The sequence below is a fragment of the Halichoerus grypus genome, chromosome 1 (genome assembly GCF_964656455.1).
Source record: "Halichoerus grypus chromosome 1, mHalGry1.hap1.1, whole genome shotgun sequence".
NCBI lineage: Eukaryota > Metazoa > Chordata > Mammalia > Carnivora > Phocidae > Halichoerus > Halichoerus grypus.
The window spans coordinates 94,649,764-94,669,372 of NC_135712.1; the positions used below are offsets into that span (position 1 = coordinate 94,649,764).

At 36.9% G+C, this 19,609-nt stretch overlaps 1 protein-coding gene across 2 annotated transcripts in view; it reads right to left on the minus strand.

The window, feature by feature from the left end:
- LOC118548702 (uncharacterized) overlaps window positions 1-19,609 on the minus strand; it is a 627,159-nt gene that overhangs the window by 100,559 nt on the left and 506,991 nt on the right. For both annotated transcript variants that reach the window (XM_078069499.1, XM_078069492.1), the window contains 3 exons: window positions 4,140-4,259; window positions 2,048-2,170; window positions 1,495-1,682 (listed from right to left, as the gene is read on the minus strand). The gene's annotated coding sequence lies outside the window, so the exon portion shown is untranslated. The remainder of the gene's footprint in view (window positions 1-1,494; window positions 1,683-2,047; window positions 2,171-4,139; window positions 4,260-19,609) is intronic.

The window sequence follows — 19,609 nt, forward strand, 5'->3', positions numbered from 1 at the left end:
AACCTCAAAGGTGATTTGATGATTTCTTAATCATTAGCCTCACAAATTGAGCACTATCCTGACTTCTATCACCAAAGACTATTTTTTTCTTATTTTTGAACTTCATATAAATGAACTTTATATAAAGCAGTCTTTGGTATCAAACTTCTTTCATTTAGTAGAATGTTTGTGAAACTTACCCATATTGTGTGCATGCTAGTTTATTTCTTAATGTCTGTGTAGTTTTCTATTGTATAAATGTATCATAATGTGATTTTCCATTCTATTCTTCAGGGAAATTGCTTTAATTTGAGTAAGAATCGAGAGACTTGATTTCAGTTGTTTTTTTTTTTTTTTTAAAGATTTTATTTATTTATTTGACAGAGAGAGACACAGCGAGAGAGGGAACACAAGCAGGGGGAGTGGGAGAGGGAGAAGCAGGCTTCCTGCGGAGCAGAGAGCCCAATGCGGGGCTCCATCCCAGGACCCTGGGATCATGACCTAAGCCGAAGGCAGACGCTTGACGACTGAGCCACCCAGGCGCCCCTGATTTCAGTTGTTTTAAGGAACATTCCATTTCAAGTTTTGCTCCTGTTTCTAGGTGGGGTCCTTCAGACTTCCTAATGGAAAGCCTGTCATGTTTAGCAAGGTCTCTATTCTGTTTCTCTTCTGACTTTGAGTAGCCAAAGAATCAGGAGTTTAATTAAGAAACATCAAAGCATTTCCATTTTTATGCAGACACATTTATTGATATTATTCTTATGGACTGACCATAGCATAAAAATGTCTCTGCCATTTTAACCAACTCTTTCTAAAGCAATCATCCAGCTTTGATAGTGTTAAAATACTACAAATAGAGGGAGAACAAAAAGAGCAGTTCTGTTTTACAAAGAAAAGAAAAAAGAAGCAGCAGACTGGCTGCAAACTGTTCCTTTTGAAAGAGGGTATGCTAATTTATTTTGATCAGAAGTGATTTGATGCTTCAGTTCTGTTGCGTGGATGTATAAGAGAAACTGCTCCCATTTTTAAAGATATTTTTCTTGGTCCACTTCAGCATAATGAACAATTGCTTCTTGGCATTTTAAACTGTAGAAAGAATCTAGATTTTAAGGCTATTTGAGGTAAATTTCAACTATATAATAGTGACTTCTAGTGGAGTTTTAATAGTTAGAAGAACTACAAGGTCCCAATCCAATCTTTTTCCCCCATTATGCTAATTTAAAGATAGTTTCCAGCTCTATTTCACTGTATCCACTTCAACAGCCCCCCACACCCTGCACCCCTACTTCTACACATACCTACATAGCAACCTTTATTGTGCAAAAGGAAGAAAAATAAAGGATGGTGAATTTGATAGGGAGCAGTGAAAAAGTAATTTTGGTACTACTTTTCTTGCTTACATGTTAAAACATCCAATGGCATTAAATATCGATAATGAAATTGCCTATAAGATAATTTATGTGAATTACCTAAAAATAAAGAGGTGAGTATAATGAAATAAATTCTTTTACTTACCAATTTTGCTCGAAGCAGTCAGTTCTCCTCAAATATGTGTTTCCTCATCCTCCTCATCTTCTTCATCTTCGTGGTGGGAGAGAGAGAGGTAGCGACATCATGAAGCAGTTGAGGTGGGCTCTTGAATAGAAGGCCTGGAAACCTTACAACTTCTAATTCTTCTTCCTCCAGCTCACCATCATCTAAGGCTAAGGGCACACAGAAAAATGCCGGATTCAACATCCTGATTAAAAGAAGGAAAAACTGAGCAGGGGTTGATGAGAGAAATGAGAGAGTTTGCACCAGCCAGCCAGGGCAGGGGGTGACTGGAAGGTGCAACTCTTTGAGGAGGCCCTTTCAAAAAGTCTTTTGTAAATGCAGGTGAGAAGCAGCAAGCATGAAGTTGAAACCGCAGCAGATTGAACAAAAGGAAAAGGAAGAGCTCAGTCTGTGAAGACAGGAAGGGGAGGGCAGGTTGAGTTAAGGAACATGTGGTCTCTGTTGCTCTCCAAGAACAAGATGAGGGTTGAAGTAGTTTAGAAGAGATACAACGAAATTATTCACAGTGACTTACACATACAAGTTTTTCCATCACTTCCAATTCTGTACCTTTCTTCACAGGGACAGTCCTATGTCCCCGCAGAGTTAATACACGGTTGGTCACAGACTATGCTGACATGCAGACACTCATCCGCATCTAGGAAAATTTAAACAATGCCTGTTTTTAGGTGTTGAGAGATAAAATAGACTATGAATTCATGGGCATAATTGTGTTCCCCTTGTCAAGGTTTTGCCATATAGAAGTCATTGTCCCTGAATTCTTCCTCAAGTATAACCTGCCAGTTATTTTTCTTCCACTGATTTCCAAGTTTACTATAGTTCATCTACATAGACAAGTTCTTCCTAAAACCTTGATCGCAAGATTTTGATGAAGAATTTACAACTTAAAAGAAATTCAATGGTCTGAGTGCACCACTTTATAGAATGTTCATCACTCTTGAATTATTCAGCGTCTATGGTGAAGCATTTATTCCATGTGTAATTCTGTACAAGGCTTGTGGAGAGGGGCACCTGGGTGGCTCAGTCAGTTAGGCATCAGTCTTCGGCTCAGGTCATGATCCCAGGGTCCTGGGATCGAGCCCCGCATCGGGCTCCTTGCTCCGCGGGAAGCCTGCTTCTCCCTCTCCACTCCCCCTGCTTGTGTTCCCTCTCTTGCTGTGTCTCTGTCAAATAAATAAATAAAATCTTAAAAAAAAAAAAAAAGGCTTGTGGAGAATTTCAAGATGGAAGAACCCCAGCCCTTGATCTCATTTGACTTACTGCTGGTGTATGTCCACATCTGAGCCTAAACTTTGGTCAATGTGTTTATGATACTAAAAGTTCACTTATAAAGCTGAGTATCTAAGTTTTGCTTCAGATTTTGGATACCTTTTCCATTTGGATGTGTGTACCCAAGTATGTACATTCACTCCATACAATCATCTCTTGGCTCACTCTACTTAAAAGCAGATGGTACATGAAATTCAATTTTTTTTTGGCCCTGTTAATTGGATGGAATGTGGTAAATGGTAATATACTCTACTGTGTTTAGAATATATAGATATAGTTTTGTGTTCTTTGCTGTTATCTACATTGCAAGGCTGGGGAGCTTGGCTATCTATATGAAGAAACATATCTATCATCCTCAACAGAATGTAGTAATTTGTTTCTTTAAGCAAAGAAACACTATTCTCTCTGAGGCATTAAAGCCTTCGTACATAATTTTACGTTATTGAAATAGATATCAATTCTTTAGTCCTGCTTTTATTAAAAAATGTGGTTCAAAATAATATTAATAATAATCATAAATGAAAATTTAAAGGTTTTATATTTAAGATAAACTTTAAGAAATAAATTACAGCAATGACTTACATGAACCATTCTTAATAGTACAAAAAAGGTGAATTAATACTACTCACCTAAATCTCCTATATTTATATATCATATATCATATATATCATGTATAATATATATATCTAAATCATATATATGTATATGATTTAAAAATCATCTGAAAGGTAAGTGAACCAATTTTAACAAATAAGTTAGAAGATTATAAAATGACTCATCTTAAAGCTTGCATTAGCTAGATTAATATCAGAGATGTAAAGGATTCCAGTAAAGATTTGTACTGTGGCTCATGAACTGGCAATCCTTTTGCTATGACTCCCTAATTAAAATGACTTTCAGGAACCAACTTTAATTCCAGTCAAGCTTGCCCTGAGTGATTCCTATGGCAGTGTGCTATGGCCTGCCCAAATCTCTCACTTGCTTATATATATTAAATTAGGTAACAAGGATTATGGGCCAATGAATATTATAATAACTACTTTTAGAGGAGTGATTTCTCGATGTCAATCACTGTACTAGGCACTTTACATTTATTACTTTACTTAATTTACCCACTAATCCTATTATTGTCTTCACTTTACTGATGAGGACCTGGGACTCAGAGCAGTTAGGGTCGCCCAAGTTCATACAATAGTAAATGGTAGAAGCACATACAAAGTCAAGTCCCTTTAGTGTCAAAATTTTCCCTTTCCTCCCCTAACCCTTGGCCTCAGATGTTCTTCCTGCATGGATTGCCCCATCACATAATGATTTCATGTTAGATTTCAGGAATTTACCATCACATCCATCACCATCAGAACTGATAAAGCCTTCCTGACATCGACATTTGTAGTTTCCTAAATAGTTGATGCGTAGTTGGGCACAGTGGACTTCTCCACTCTCACATTCATCAAGGTCTGAAGGGGAAAAGGACATTTCTGTTATTTAAGAGACAGGAATTGAACCATAGTTCAATAGTGCCCATAAGCCTCACTTCCAAGTTACAACTGTTCTACTAATCATTTTCTGTGTCTCAGGCTACACAGTACAAACATCAAGGAAACTATAACACAGAAAGATTGAGGCCCATGTTTGGATTTATGTTTTCTTGCATACTTCTCTTATGCTTGTTATTTATTTTTAAAATATGTAAATAATCTCCAAGTGCATTTATAAGCACAGAAAAAGAGATATCTGCTATTTTCCCAGTTTAAACAGCAATCTGACTGAATCAACAGAGAACCCGAAGAACAACAACAACAACAAAACAGCTTGAGAAGAGCCAAAAAATTCCATTTAGTGAGCATTTCATAGCTGCAAAGAGGAGGTAGTCTTAGCCTCCATAATGTCTTTGTTCTTCTAGAACTTCAGAAGAAAGAGCATTTCCAAGCAAAAGGAATCCACGTAACTGGCAAGAGAAGTGGTAACCGCAATGCAGGCAGAGGGCAGAAAAATCACTGTAAATATGTTTTAAATGACAGAATATTTCAGGACATTTGCTTGAACTCTTCAATGCTACTTTGACTAGATGGATGAGTGGGGTCTAGGGGTTTTTATCACCACCAGTGACACTATTACCCTGGCATGTCCTATCAGGTAAACAATTTTCTAAGTGTTGGTCTTTAAGTCTCCTTCGACACTACTGTTCTAGAACTCTACTATCCTGAACGTTGTTTCCTAAGACATAATTGCTTGGGAGGAAAATAAACATGCACCAGAAGGTGTCAAATTGAAGCCTTTCAGCTACAAAATCTATTTGGCCTGAGTTTTTAGGTGATCCTTTCTAGCATAATTGGCTGAGGCATAGCGATAGACTCTTTGCCCACTTTTTCCTTAGGTGGACACCTGGGGTTGTGTGGTCAGGGTTTTTGGCTATCCTTGGTTCAGTTTGACTTCCTCTGTTTGTTGAGCTGTCAAGTTGGGTGGCCTGCAGTGCTGACTTTACTAAATTTCACTGTTCTGTAACTACATGAGCAGCTGCAGATATAAAAGGTCAGTGTCTCAATTAACCTTGGAAAGGGTACCAATGTAAGAATTGCAGATAAGAAAAAAGAGAGAAAAAAAATGCAATCAATCAGCCAAGGTGAAGGGTCACCATAAAATATCTAAATGAGGGTCATTTGGACACAAAACACTCTACCTCCTGCCAAATGTCATAAGTAGTGCTGCTCACAAAATTCTAGATGATATTTTTGCCTTTTTTAATATTAAATCCTCGTTGGTCCTTTGGATTAAAGAGCATGAATATAGGGGACCAAAACTTTTTTTAAAAAACTCAGTTTCGTTTCATCTAAAACATTATCCTTTAGGGTTTGGTTTTTTTTAATTTTAAGATTTTATTTTTAAGTCTTCTCAGATATGACCAGAGCCTTAAAACATCCAAGTCTCAGGATTCTCTGTTCTCAACTAGCAAGGAGCACAACTGCATCACATAATTGGAAAATTAGTTCCTCATTCTGATTATTATTTTATGATCCATTTCAGATTCTTCTTCTATTATCATTCCTCTGGGGTTACTTCTAGCTTGTCTGATCTATAACACCCTCAGTCTGGAACGCACCTGAAACCCCATCTTTTCTAACTCATAAGCCTTTCTTAAAATGCCCTGTCTCTTCAACTTTTGAATCATCTGTTTCCAAAATTTCTTGATGGTTTTTTCTGATCTTATTTGGTGAGATTTTGCTTGCTTATTTTTCCCTTTTAATTTTCCTCATCTCTATTTTTTTCCTACACAGGCCAATATGCCAGATTGATTGTATACATTGATTGTAATGTTACAGAGAAATTCACCTACATAAAAATCTAGCCCCAAATAAAAAAGAGAACATCAATTATAACCAGGCAAAATAATTTGACATTTCAGCTCTAATTTCAGAAAAGCATCAAAAGTAAACCGTAAAACAACTTGAGCTTCTGTATTTGTTCCTCATATATAACTACCGAATAAAGCTCCAAAGGTTAGAAATAAAAAAATATTTTCCAGGGGTGCCTGGGAACCTCAGTCAGTTAAGTGGCCAACTCTTGATTTCAACTCAGGTTATGGTCTCAGGGTTGTGGGATTGAGCCTTCCATCAGGGGCCACACTGGGGGCTCTGGGGGGGAGTCTGCTTGAGATTCTCTCCCTCTGCCCCTCCCCCTGCTTATGTGCTCTCTCTAAAATAAATAAATAAATCTTAAACACATATTTTCTAATAATTGCCAATTGTTTAATGTAGTGAACTTATTGCTGGTCAGATGCTCACATTTTAGAAAGTTGCCTTTCAAATTATATTAACACATCTCTCGGTTTTAGCCCTAATAAAATTTGCATTTGGGTGAGACTGAACATTTGCAGATTGGATGACTGATTTTCACATTTATTTGTATATTCAAATATATTTTAAAAAGCTAATCTTAAAATAAGCTAAAAATTATTTAGTTTCCTTTATGCATGAATGTTTTTATAAAGCATCGATGGCCTTAATCTGTTCTCAGGCAAATAAGCAAAGAATGCATACGTACATTCCGAACAAATCATTGCCTTTACTCTAGTGAATATTTGGACTTAAGGAATGAGTATTATTTACTGTTGGAAATGAAATAAACTTGAGCCATAAACAATATAACATCATGTTGACTGCTGAAATATCATAAATATGCACTTTTCCACATTTTGACCCTGGCAGATGTTCTTTTTCTTTTTTTCTTTTCTAGCTGTAAATAAAAGCTTTACTGAATTGTACTTTTCAAAGAATAAGGAAAGACCAGATTGTAAGTTGCAGAAATTTAGCAAAATTCCAGTTTCTCTTACTCAATAGTCAAATAGGAAGATGGGTAAGAAGGAAGAAGGAGGGGGGGAAGGACGGAGGAAAGAAGGAAGCCCTTTATATTTTTCAGAGATAAAAACATTAGCAAGATAGAAAAATATAAACCTACTTTTCATTACATAAAAATTGGCAAGGGAAGCAACTGGTTTCCTTAAGTTAACCACTGTAGACTGGGAAAAGTGCAGAAAGCAATGCTGGATCAAGAAATACACATAATGATATTGTTTTGGTTAAATAATTTATTAAGCCAGAACACTTCAAGATTCCTTTAAGTTCACTCTGTTACATTATAGTGCCAAAATAAAAAATCCCAAATACTTAGACATCTGAAATACACCTCTTCTTTTATGATACTTCAATTTGTCTCTAATCATACTGAGTAGTATGAAATGGTCAAAGATGTTTTTCAGTAATCATATCATAATTTTTAAGAAAGGTGACTTAAAGTATCACAAAAGAAAACAAGCTAATATGGTATCAGAATTCCTGAATAATGGCAAATTGTTTTAAGGGCTTATGGGTTCTCTCTGAACCAAAGTACATAGTAATACAGTTTGATGTTCACTATCCCTATTTTTAGTAGATATTTTTTTTTTCTCAGAAGCTCTGGATTAAACATTTCATATGGAGCAATATTAGGGTGGAGTTTATTCTTAGTTTCCCATATGATAAAAGTTCTAATAATATGTTGGAAAAGTTATCCATTAAGAATGGGTTTGAACTGGGATTTCCAAAGAGTAATATCTTTTAAAGTTTTCTTTTGGAATGTAGCTACTTGCCATACCAAAGTTGAACATGCACCCAGATCATCACCAAATTAAAAATCAATGCACATGGTTTAGTTTCTGCTTGAGGTAAAGTAGGGTGTATGTGTTGATTTGAATTATGAATTACATTAAATGGTTAGGTAGGCCTTGCAATATTTTCTTGACATAAAACTATTAAGTCCATATATTTTGTTAACATGTTTTAAATCTCCTTTAACTTCAAAGTAACTATCTAAACATAATGATGTCTTCTGCCAAGTAATCTTTCTTTTGCATTTGTCCAGTAGCCAGAGATACTATTCAATTTACTTCTCAGTGCAGTTTGAGAGACAGGGCTCATATTACAGCTGTAAGTATGTATTAGAGAGGAAAGGGCTAAGTGAATCCTGGCAAATTCTGAAGATGACATTTACCATACATTACCTATGCATGTTTTCTCATCTGAATCAAGCTGGTGTCATGGTTGCAGGAACAATGCCACCCCCCCCCAAGTACATGTTCACAATGATGGGAACAACCACGATTATTCTCTTCACAGTTATTGACAATTTCCAATTCAAACCCTTTCCAAAACAAGCAAAAGAGAGTTATTAGCATAACAACAGAGAAACCTGAATATCTGTCAATAATGGGTACATTCTCTGTTAGGAGGATGACAAACTTCATTGGAAATTTATCAACACTCTACACATATAAAAGTAAAAGTCTGAGAGCTATTAGGCATTGTAAATGTCTATACCATATCGAAATACTAATAAACCTATAAATAATGTTAAATTGATGAAGTGATGCAGAAAAGTAATGAGTCCACCAGTGGTTATTAACACTCTTCTTAAATGACAGTTACCTCTGGGAATTCATAGTATTTTCAGGATATAAAAAAGTATGCATATTGAATCAATGATCAGAATGCAAATAGGTTATTTGCCAATTGACACATCTGTTCTCAAGCTAATGCTATGTTATTATCTGTCCTCTTTAGAGGCTATAAGTACATGAAAATACTGTTAAAAATAGCTTTAGAACAAAAGTATGAACACAAAAGCAATAAATGAGCTGATCATATGTAACTAGTATCATGTTGATGTGCTAATCAGTTTTGATGTACATGAAGGTCACTTATTATATAAACATACTATTACTTTGAAAAACAATTTGCTGATCCCCGTACATGCTACTAATCGGAGGCATTTAAGGGGACATGGGTCTCAGCATATGGATACCAATTGTCCTGAGCACACAGACATTATAATCCATCATATTCTTATTAGGAAATGAGAAATAAAGAATACTTTGAATCAGTATTAAAATATGGAATTTGGGGGTTGCCTGGTGACTCAGTTGGTTGAGCATCCAACTCTTGATTTCAGCTCAGGTCGTGATCTCAGGGTCGTAAGATTGAGTATTGGCCATCGAGCTCTGCGCTCAGCACAGAGTCTGCTTGTCCCTCTCCCTCTGCTCCTCCCCCAGCTCTCTCTCTCTCTCTTAAATAAATAAATAAATAAATAAATAAATAAATAAATAAATAAAATCTTTAAAAATATGGAATTTGGGTACTCTGCTATTTTCACCATTGCCCACTATTGTTCTTCATTTGTGTTGCCTGGACACACCTCTTCTTAATGAGAATGTCCACATTGGTTCATTTCCTTCCATTCTTAACACCTGAAGAAGAGAGACAGGAAAGAACAGGGCAAGGGTACTTGGGATTGTGGCACTCCTTGAAGGCCTATATTACCATTCAAACTGCCTAGATATCTGCCATAATTCCTGTACAGTAAGAGCACAGATCCTCCCTGATCCCCAGCCTCTAGTCTATGGTAGGCAGCCGCCTTACGTGCTCCCAGAGCACAAGTGCACATCCTTGTCATTGTGCTCATTCCTCTGTGCTATCATCATCTTGCATTACCCAGCTCAAAACAGATGTTCAAAAATAGGTTTTAAGTGATTGAATAAACAAAAGAAGGATTATGCTAATCAATTTATTATTGAAAATAAGAACCTCTTTGGGTTTAGAGACAGCTACTTTAGCACTGAGGAAAATTAGAAAGCTAAAGGAAAGATTGAAATAATGAAGAGAACTGATATTTTTACAATATGTTAACATACACTCTTTAGGGAGACATATTTTAAATTTTGGCTCTTATTCTTGTTATTTCCTGTGGATAATGCAGTTCTAAGACTGCTGGTGGTAATTTAATTTAAATATAAATTACACTGTTGTAACCTTATTAAAAAATGCATGGGACTAAAAAAATGCCACTAGAAGTAAGCTGAGATTTTGTGTTCTTGATACAGGTGCATATAATTCTTCAACCATCTTACTTTAAAAAAATATATATTTTTAAAAAAACTTTAAAAAATGATCCTTGTAGTTTCTCACAGGTAACAAATAATCATTACTTACTCAACATATTAAATATACATTAAATATGTATAGAATTTAAGTTCGACTATATATTGCTTGGTAATTTGGGGGAAGCCTTAACCATGCTGGATCTGGAATCTTCCAATTTCTAATCACAAAATAGTAACAGTTCACTTATAGCACTCCATGAAGATTTAATGTTTATGCTATGCAGTGTTTTGAGAGCCTCTGAGGAGAAATTATATAAATCCAAAATATTATTTTCCTGGGGAAAAGGTAAAACAATATTTTCCTAAAATGTACTTTTATCTGAAGGACACATAATTCATTCTTAAACATCACCACGTTCTGAAAACACTTACTCCACCTACAAGTTTTGAAAAAACTCAAAACACCGGTTTTCACCAAGAAAGTTTTGTGTGTCAGTTAGTAAATATTGAGGTTTGGTGAGAGCTATGCAAAGAACTTAGCCAAATATTCACATAAGGGAAATAAATGTAAAAATACACTTCTACCAAATGTATTCAACTCTAGGGCAAATTGCTTTCCCAAGTAAATTCTACAGAAAGCTTGTACCTCATAAGTCATTAAAAATAATGGCCCCCTTTTTCATGATAACTGAAAATGCACAGTCAGATTGCAAGAGATTTTATTTCAGACATTTGTAAGGTATACACATCTCCTAAACCACTGGCTACATTCAAAAGTCAAAATATTAATAAGAAAGAAAAACCCATCCACATTTCTGCTTGAAAGGACTCCTCAGGGCACTGAGAGAAAAGATTCACTTCAGAAGTTGTATCCTAATTAGTAGTTAATTCTTCTCTCCTGTCTTAGTTAGTTTGCTCTTTAAAAGACAAATATCACCATAGCAAAACTCCCTTGTCTTTAAGCAATAGAAATATATCATTAGTCCTCAAAGCTACATCAGCAACCCAAGCATTAAAGAAACATAGCATTTTGTGCAGTGGAGGAGAATGAAGAATTTAGTGACCCTAAGAATGTCTCTTCATAAGAAAGCTTAGAGAAGAACACAAAATTGTTTATTCATTTTATTTTATTTTATTATGTTATGTTAATCACCATACATTACATCATTAGTTTTTGATATAGTGTTCCATGATTCATTGTTTGCGTATAACACCCAGTGCTCCATTCAGTACGTGCCCTCTAATACCCATCACCAGGCTAACCCATCCCCCCACCCCCCTCCCCTCTAGAACCCTCAGTTTGTTTCTCAGAGTCCATAGTCTCTCATGGTTCATCTCCCCATCCGATTTCCCTCCCCTTCATTTTTCCCTTCCTGCTATCTTCTTCTTCTTCTTCTTCTTCTTCTTTTTTAAACATATATTGTATTATTTGTTTCAGAGGTACAGGTCTGTGACTCAACAGTCTTACACAATTCACAGCACTCACCATAGCACATACCCTCCCCAATGACTATCACTCAGCCACCCCATCCCTCCCACCCCCAACACTCCAGCAACCCTCAGTCTGTTTCCTGAGATTAAGAATTCCTCATATCAGTGAGGTCATATGATACATGTCTTTCTCTGATTGAATTACTTCGCTCAGCATAATACCCTCCAGTTCCATCCACATCCTTGCAAATGGCAAGATTTCATTCCTTTTGATGGCTGCATAATATTCCATTGTATATATATACCACTTCTTCTTTATACATTCATCTGTCGATGGACATCTTGGCTCTTTCCATAGTTTGGCTATTGTGGACATTGCTGCTACAAACACCGGGGTGCATGTACCCCTTTGGATCACTATATTTGTATCTTTGGGGTAAATACCCAGTAGGGCAATTGCTGGGTCATAGGGCAGATCTATTTTCAACTTTTTGAAGAACCTCCATACTGTTTTCCAGAGTGGCTGCACCAGCTTGCATTCCCACCAACAGTGTAGGAGGGTTCCCCTTTCTCCGCATCCCCGCCAACATCTGTTGTTTCCTGACCTGTTAATTTTAGCCATTCTGACTGGTGTGAGGTGGTATCTCATTGAGGTTTTGGTCTGGATTTCCCTGATGCCGAGCGATGTTGAGCACTTTTTCATGTGTCTGTTGGCCATTTGGATGTCTTCTTTGGAAAAATGTCTGTTCATGTCTTCTGCCCATTTCTTGATTGGATCATTTGTTCTTTAGGTGTTGAGTTTGATAAGACCTATAACCACTCAGGAAATTGAAGCAGTAATCAAAAATCTCCCGACAAACAAAAGCCCAGGGCCAGATGGCTTCCCAGGGCAATTCTACCAAACATTTAAAGAAGAATTAATACCTATTCTTCTGAAACTGTTCCAAAAAATAGAAATGGAAGGAAAACTTCCAAACTCGTTTTATGAGGCCACCATTACCTTGATCCCAAAACTAGACAAAGACCCCATCAAAAAGGAGAATTATAGACCAATATCCCTGATGAACATGGATGCTAAAATTCTCACCAAAATACTAGCCGATAGGATCCAACAGTACATTAAAAGAATTATTCACCACGACCAAGTGGGATTTATCCCTGGGCTGCAAGGTTGTTCAACATCCGCAAATCAATCAATGTGATACAATACATTAATAAAAGAAAGAACAAGAACCATATGATCCTCTCAATAGATACAGAAAAAGCATTTGACAAAGTACAGCATCCTTTCTTGATCAAAACTCTTCAGAGTATAGGGATAGAAGGTACATACCTCAGTATCATAAAAGCCATCTATGAAAAACCCACAGCGAATATCGTTCTCAATGGGGAAAAACTGAGAGCTTTCCCCCTAAGGTCAGGAACATGGCAGGGATGTCCACTATCACCACTGCTATTCAACATAGTACTAGAAGTCTTAGTCACAGCAATCAGACAACAAAAAGAAATAAAAGGCATCTGAATCAGCAAAGAAGAAGTCAAATTCTCATTCTTTGCAGATGTTATGATACTTTATGTGGAAAACCCAAAAGATTCCACCCCAAAACTGCTAGAACTCATACAGGAATTCAGTAAAGTGGCAGGATATAAAATCAATGCACAGAAATCAGTGGCGTTCCTATACACCAAAAACAAGACTGAAGAAAGAGAAATTAAGGAGTTGATCCCATTTATGATTGCATCCAAAACCATAAGATACCTAGGAAAAAAATCTAACCAAAAAGGCAAAGAATCTGTACTCAGAAAACTATAAAATACTCATGAAAGAAATTGAGGAAGACACACAAAAAAAAGGAAAAATGCTCATGGATTGGAGGAACAAATATTGTGAAGATGTCAATGCTCCCTAGAGCAATCTACACATTCAATGCAATCCCTATCAAAATACCATCCACTTTTTTCAAAGAAATGGAACAAATAATCTTAAAATTTGTATGGAACCAGAAAAGACCCTGAGTAGCCAGAGGACTGTTGAAAAAGAAAAGCAAAGCTGGTGGCATCACAATTCCGGACTTCCAGCTCTATTACAAAGCTGTCATCATCAAGACAGTATGGTACTGGCACAAAAACAGACACATAGATCAATGGAACAGAATAGAGAGCCCAGAAATGGACCCTCAACCCTATGGTCAACTAATCTTCGACAAAGCAGGAAAGAATGTCCAGTGGAAAAAAGACAGTCTCTTCAACAAATGGTGTTGGGAAAATTGGACAGCCATATGCAGAAGAATGAAACTGGACCATCTCCTTACACCACACACAAAAATAGACTCCATATGGTTGAAAGGCCTAAATGTAAACAGGAGTCCATCAAAACCTAAAGAACACAGGCAGCAACCTCTTCGACCTCAGCTGCAGCAACTTCTTCCTAGAAACATCGCCAAAGACAAGGGAAGCAAGGGCAAAAATGAACTATTGAGACTTCATCAATATAAAAAGCTTTTGTACAGCAAAGGAAACAGTCAACAAAACCAAAAGACAACTGACAGAATGGGAGAAGATATTTGCAAACAACATATCAGATAAAGGGCTAGTATCCAAAATCTATAAAGAACTTATCAAACTCAACACCCAAAACTTTATTTTATTTATCACTATCATTATTCTTCTTCCTTGATTAAACTGATAAGTAGATATACAACATATGCAAATACATGAGAAAGTTGAAAGGACAGTGTATTTGGAGCTTAAAGACCCCAGTTCAAGTCCCAGTGCTGGCACTTAGTAATTTTGTGTCATTGAGTTTTTGTCTTCAACACTGAATTGATAATTCCCTAAGGCATGGAGAACTGGGAAGAGCATCTTTGGCACTGAAACTGGAAATCAGCAATTCTGTTTGGGGCCTGCCAAGTTTGTAATGCCTATCAGTCAAGCAAGTGGAGATGTTGAGTACATAGTTTGACATAGTCACATGTAGTTAAAGGAAGAGGAGAAATGAAATATAAATTGGACATTGAGAGAGGGGGCAGAGATGGAGAGGAAAACCAGGAAAAGTGAAAACATGAATGAGAAGGAAAGTGATTCAAGAAAAACAGGGGTTAGTCCACTGTGTTGAATGCTGCTGAGAGGTCAGGTAGGATAAAACCAGAGATGTTAACAAGCAGTCTGGCAACATGGAAGTTATGGGTGATTGTGGTTGGGTAGAGATGGAGCTCTGATTAGTCAGGGACAATGAGAGAGTGCAAGATGAGGAGGGAACATTGGCTAAGTGATGAAAAATTTTGATGTGAAGGGGATCAGACTGAAGCTGTAGTAGGGAGTGGCCTCATAGCAGGGTACTTTAAAGATAGGAGATACTCAACCAAGTTGACATGCTGATGAGAATGATCTGTTAGATAACTGCAATAGCAAAGATAATGAGAGAATAAGAGAGAATGGAATCTGTAGTAAAAAGATGGCTTTTGGTAGTCCTAGGACCTCTTCCTTTATATTAACAGTGGTGAAGCCTTTTTCATGACATTCTATGGGGGTATCTTCAGTCAATTGTTAACTTGACTGGTAGTTTGCATCCACTTGATTGATGATGTAAGAAACAAGGTAAGAATAAAGGCAAAACGGGGATGATATAAAAATTTGGAAGAGAAAGAGAAGGTGTTAGCATTCATTTTGATGAGGATGGAAATAGACATATTCTGATAGTACAGATTGGTCCAGTCATGCTGCATAATCATTTGAAATTTATGGTCCTCAATTTAAAGTAAAACTAGTTCACGTGGTTGTGCTTTGAACACAACAAAATTTACCTGCTAAGGTATAAATATGAAGTAGAGAAAGAAGGGAAGAAGTCACTGAGAGAAAGGTAGGGTCTAGAGATGAAAGAAAATGTATTATTGACATACCATGATTACATAAGAAACAGAAGTGGAGAAATCAGCCAAAGAAATAAGAAAAAAATATTCTGTCGTTTGAAAACAGAGAGAAGAAGAAGGGAATGATTGCATTTGGGAAATATTGAAGTTGAGAAGACAGAATTGGAGGGAATTTGTATTAGACAATTTTAAACTTAGTAAAACAGGGAGTGTATTATTCATCTATAGGTTAAGTAGTGCCAGTGGAGAAAACATGAAAATGAAATAGCTGTAATAGTTATTAATAGCAGCTAATAATTCAACATAATAACATTTTAATATATTGATAATAAGAGATATATTAAATTGTATAACTGAGCCTAGGTGAGGAAAGGTTAAGGTTAGATGACATAGATCATTTTGTTTTGAGAAAAAAAAAGAAGGAAAGGGGTAGAGGGATGAGCCAGTGAAAGAGATTTCAGTGAGAAGGAGCTGCTTAAAGAGGCATGATGGAAATGAACAGAAACAGGAAAGGGAGAAGGGCTGACAGGAAATATACGCTTTAGAGTATCCAATGTGTCAGGCATGGTACTTCAAAACTCCTTGAGTTTTACATTGGAGTTATTAGTGTTCAATTAATATTGCATAACAGAGGTGATGAAGGTAGGCAGACTCTTCACAAAGGATAGCTGTGTGTCCAAAAGAGCCCCAAGACATGAGCCCTGAGACAGTCCTTATTATCTACACTGTGGGTCATTATGCCAAACATTTTCTATTGACTTTGGGCCCTTGTTTCCTCAAACTACAATGAGGGTGTTAGACTTCTAAGATCCCACTCTTACCCTGCCCTCGGTGAAAAACGTTTTCAGGAGCTTCCTTTGACAAGTTATTCAGTATGGTTCTTTTGTTTATTACTCTTGTTTAATACTTGTAAAATGCTACATGTTTCGTGGGCTTCTTTTGCTGCCGCTTACTGTCACACTGTTTTCCATCAGCTCCCCAGCCCAAAGCCAGGGTGGAAGGCACAAAAGAAAGATCCCATTGTGTTCCCACAGTGGTGGCCGCAGTGAGCCAGCCCTTCAGCGCGCTCATTCATTTCTGAGAAAGAAATATATACAGCAGCTATGTCTTCAGAGCTCGAGTTAAGATTTATCTGTAAACTATCAAAATGATCTAAAGCATTCCCTTCCTCTCAACCCCAGACATCAAGCATAACAGTAAAATACAACATAGGTGCCATAATTGCAAATAGGCCAGCTGCTAATGATATCAACTCATGTTGGTCTAATGCTCTCAAACACTTCTATCTATGAGAACCTACTAGTATTTATTAGCTGGGAGAAAGAAAAGGAAATAACTAAAAATTATACTTTATCTATCCCCTAATAATACAGGTAGGAGTCATTGTAATTTGTCTTTAGAAATATACATCATATTCTTCTTTTCTTTTAAATATTTATTTATTATTTATTTATTTGTGAGAAAAGACACATGCACACATAAATGGGGGAGGAGAGAATCTTCAGGCAGACTCCCCTCTGAGCACGGGTCCCCATGTGGCGCTCCATCCCATGACCCATGAGATCACCTGAGCTGAAACCAAGAGTCAGACACTGAACCAATTGAGCCCCCCAGGTGCCCCAGGAATATATATCACATTCTTTTTTTTTTTAAAGATTTTATTTATTTATTTGACAGAGAGAGAGAGACACAGCGAGAGAGGGAACACAAGCAGGGGGAGTGGGAGAGGGAGAAGCAGGCTTCCCACCGAGCAGGGAGCCCCATGTAGGGCTGGATCCCAGGACCCTGGGATCATGACCTGAGCCGAAGGCAGACGCCTAACGACTGAGTCACCCAGGCGCCCCTATATATCACATTCTTAACCAAAAATGGTTATCTCCCTAATTTAAGGTAGACAGGATATGTGGACAAGGCAGACTTGGGGCCTTCATGTGTAGCAATCCATGGTGTATGCTCTACCTGGTTGCCATGGGGCAGTGCCATTTAAACAAGAATTTCCCCTCTTTTTCCTGACCCTGAGAGCCAGTTCCATTCAGTGTAACTTCATTCTGTAGCTCAGGTAGTCCCTGCTCCTTCCTTTCCCCACGTCGATAGGTCTCAACATCATTTTCCTGATAGTACTTCCTCCTGTACTGCCCTGCACGTCATCTCCACATGTATATACCTATATGTATATATTTGTCAATTTTCCACAAATATTTGATAAGATCCTATTCTGTGCCAGAGAAGTTAGGCAAATGCTGTGTAAACAGAGGACCAAAGCAGAAACGTTCTCTGTCAGAAAAGTATATGAACACATTCAGCAGAAAATCGTATTTTAGTTTTGGTTTAAAGAAGAAAAAAAAATAACTAAACAGTAATTTTTATATATAATTCTTTTCAGTTTCTCAAAGTGTTTATCCATCCCATAAGTCAGGAAATATTTTGGTATTTTCATAATTAATCCAAATAAACTGCTTCTCATTTCATGAAAATGTCATGATAAAAATGAAGGATTCTGTGATTTCTCTGAACTTAATAAAACAAAGACTGTCCCACAGGAATGATTTCATTTATTAGTTCTGGTTATGGAGTAATTTGTCACTTTCATCTTTGAACTGAAGTATGTCTGTTTTGCTATTTCTAGGGAACAGAAATATATAACCTTGTATTTATAGTTTCTTTCTTTTTGGTTTTAATTATTTCTAACTACTGAGAACACTCATTTGCACATACTTGCTTTTCAAAGGTTATCCCCACCTTCTGTAGCCTATAATAAAAAACTCCTTGTGTAGTTATGGAAGATTTTGAATATTAATTCTGGAATTCACTTCATAATGAGAACCAGAAAACAAAAGGCATTAATTCTGAAATTACACCAGACCATATTTTTGTAACTAAAAATTTCACTGAGTTTTTATAGTTTCACAAAAATACCTTTCAGAATGATCAAATGAGAATATAAATGTTCTTTTTAAAGCATAAATGAAAATACCTTTCCCCTAGCTGTTCTGACTATTCAAAACTGAATTACCACAAAATTTCAAACAATTACACAATTAAGCTATCAGCTTCAACCTCCTACCTCTACAGGCCTTTTTGTCTTCAGACAGCTAGTACCCTGGGCGACAGACACACCTGGCCATACCATTCTCACTCTGACAGATGTGGGTACATCCATTCCCACCTGTGCAGGGGTCCATCTCTGAAAGCAATTAAGCAGTGATAGTTTATAATTCATTAACTTCAGAAAGATATACAAAGTGGAAGGGTGGGGAAAGGCAAAGAGGGAACTGTGACCATGGGGTTTCTCATATAAAGATGGTAAGGACTCTGGAAAGTCTTTTTCCACTTTCAGATGGAACTAATTCCACAAAAAGTTTCCCATTTTGTGATCTGAACTCCAAAATCGAAACAAATATAAACATGAATCAGAGCCAAAGAAGAATTAACTTAAGTCACTCTTCTCAAGAGTATGCCTCCTGCCCTCTGGTACCCAAAGTTCAACAGAATCAGCATGAACTCTATGATACACTTTTGCATTTTCTCCTTCTCTCTCAAACTTTTTTACTCCTTTGGGCATCAGAATCATCCTAAAAGGCAAAAACCTCCTCTGGGTCACCTTTGCCTTTGGATAAGCAACCACAGTGTGAGGAGAAGGCAGGCTGAAGCAACATGGGAGAGTCTTAGCCATAGCTGTCATGGAGATGGAAAATAGTTCAGATCTTTCAGGCTGTAATGAACCTACTGTAGAACCTACGGTATAATGTTGAACAGAAGTGGATGAACAGACTTCCTTATCTTCTTCCTGATCGTAGGGGGAAAGCCTTCAGTATTCACTATAAGTGTAATGTTAGCTGTGGGTTTTTCATAGGTTCCCTCTATTTCTAGTTTGGTGAGTTCTTTTATCATGAAAAGATGCTGGATTTTGTCAAGTGTTGTCGTTTTTCTTCTTGCATCTATTGAGATGATCATGTGGTTTTGCACTTTATTCTATTGATATGGTGTATAGTATTAATTGATTTTCAGATGTTTAACCAACCTTATTTTCCTGAGATAAATCTTACTTGGATTTGTTTTCATTATATTTTGTTTAGGGTTTTTACATCTACACTCA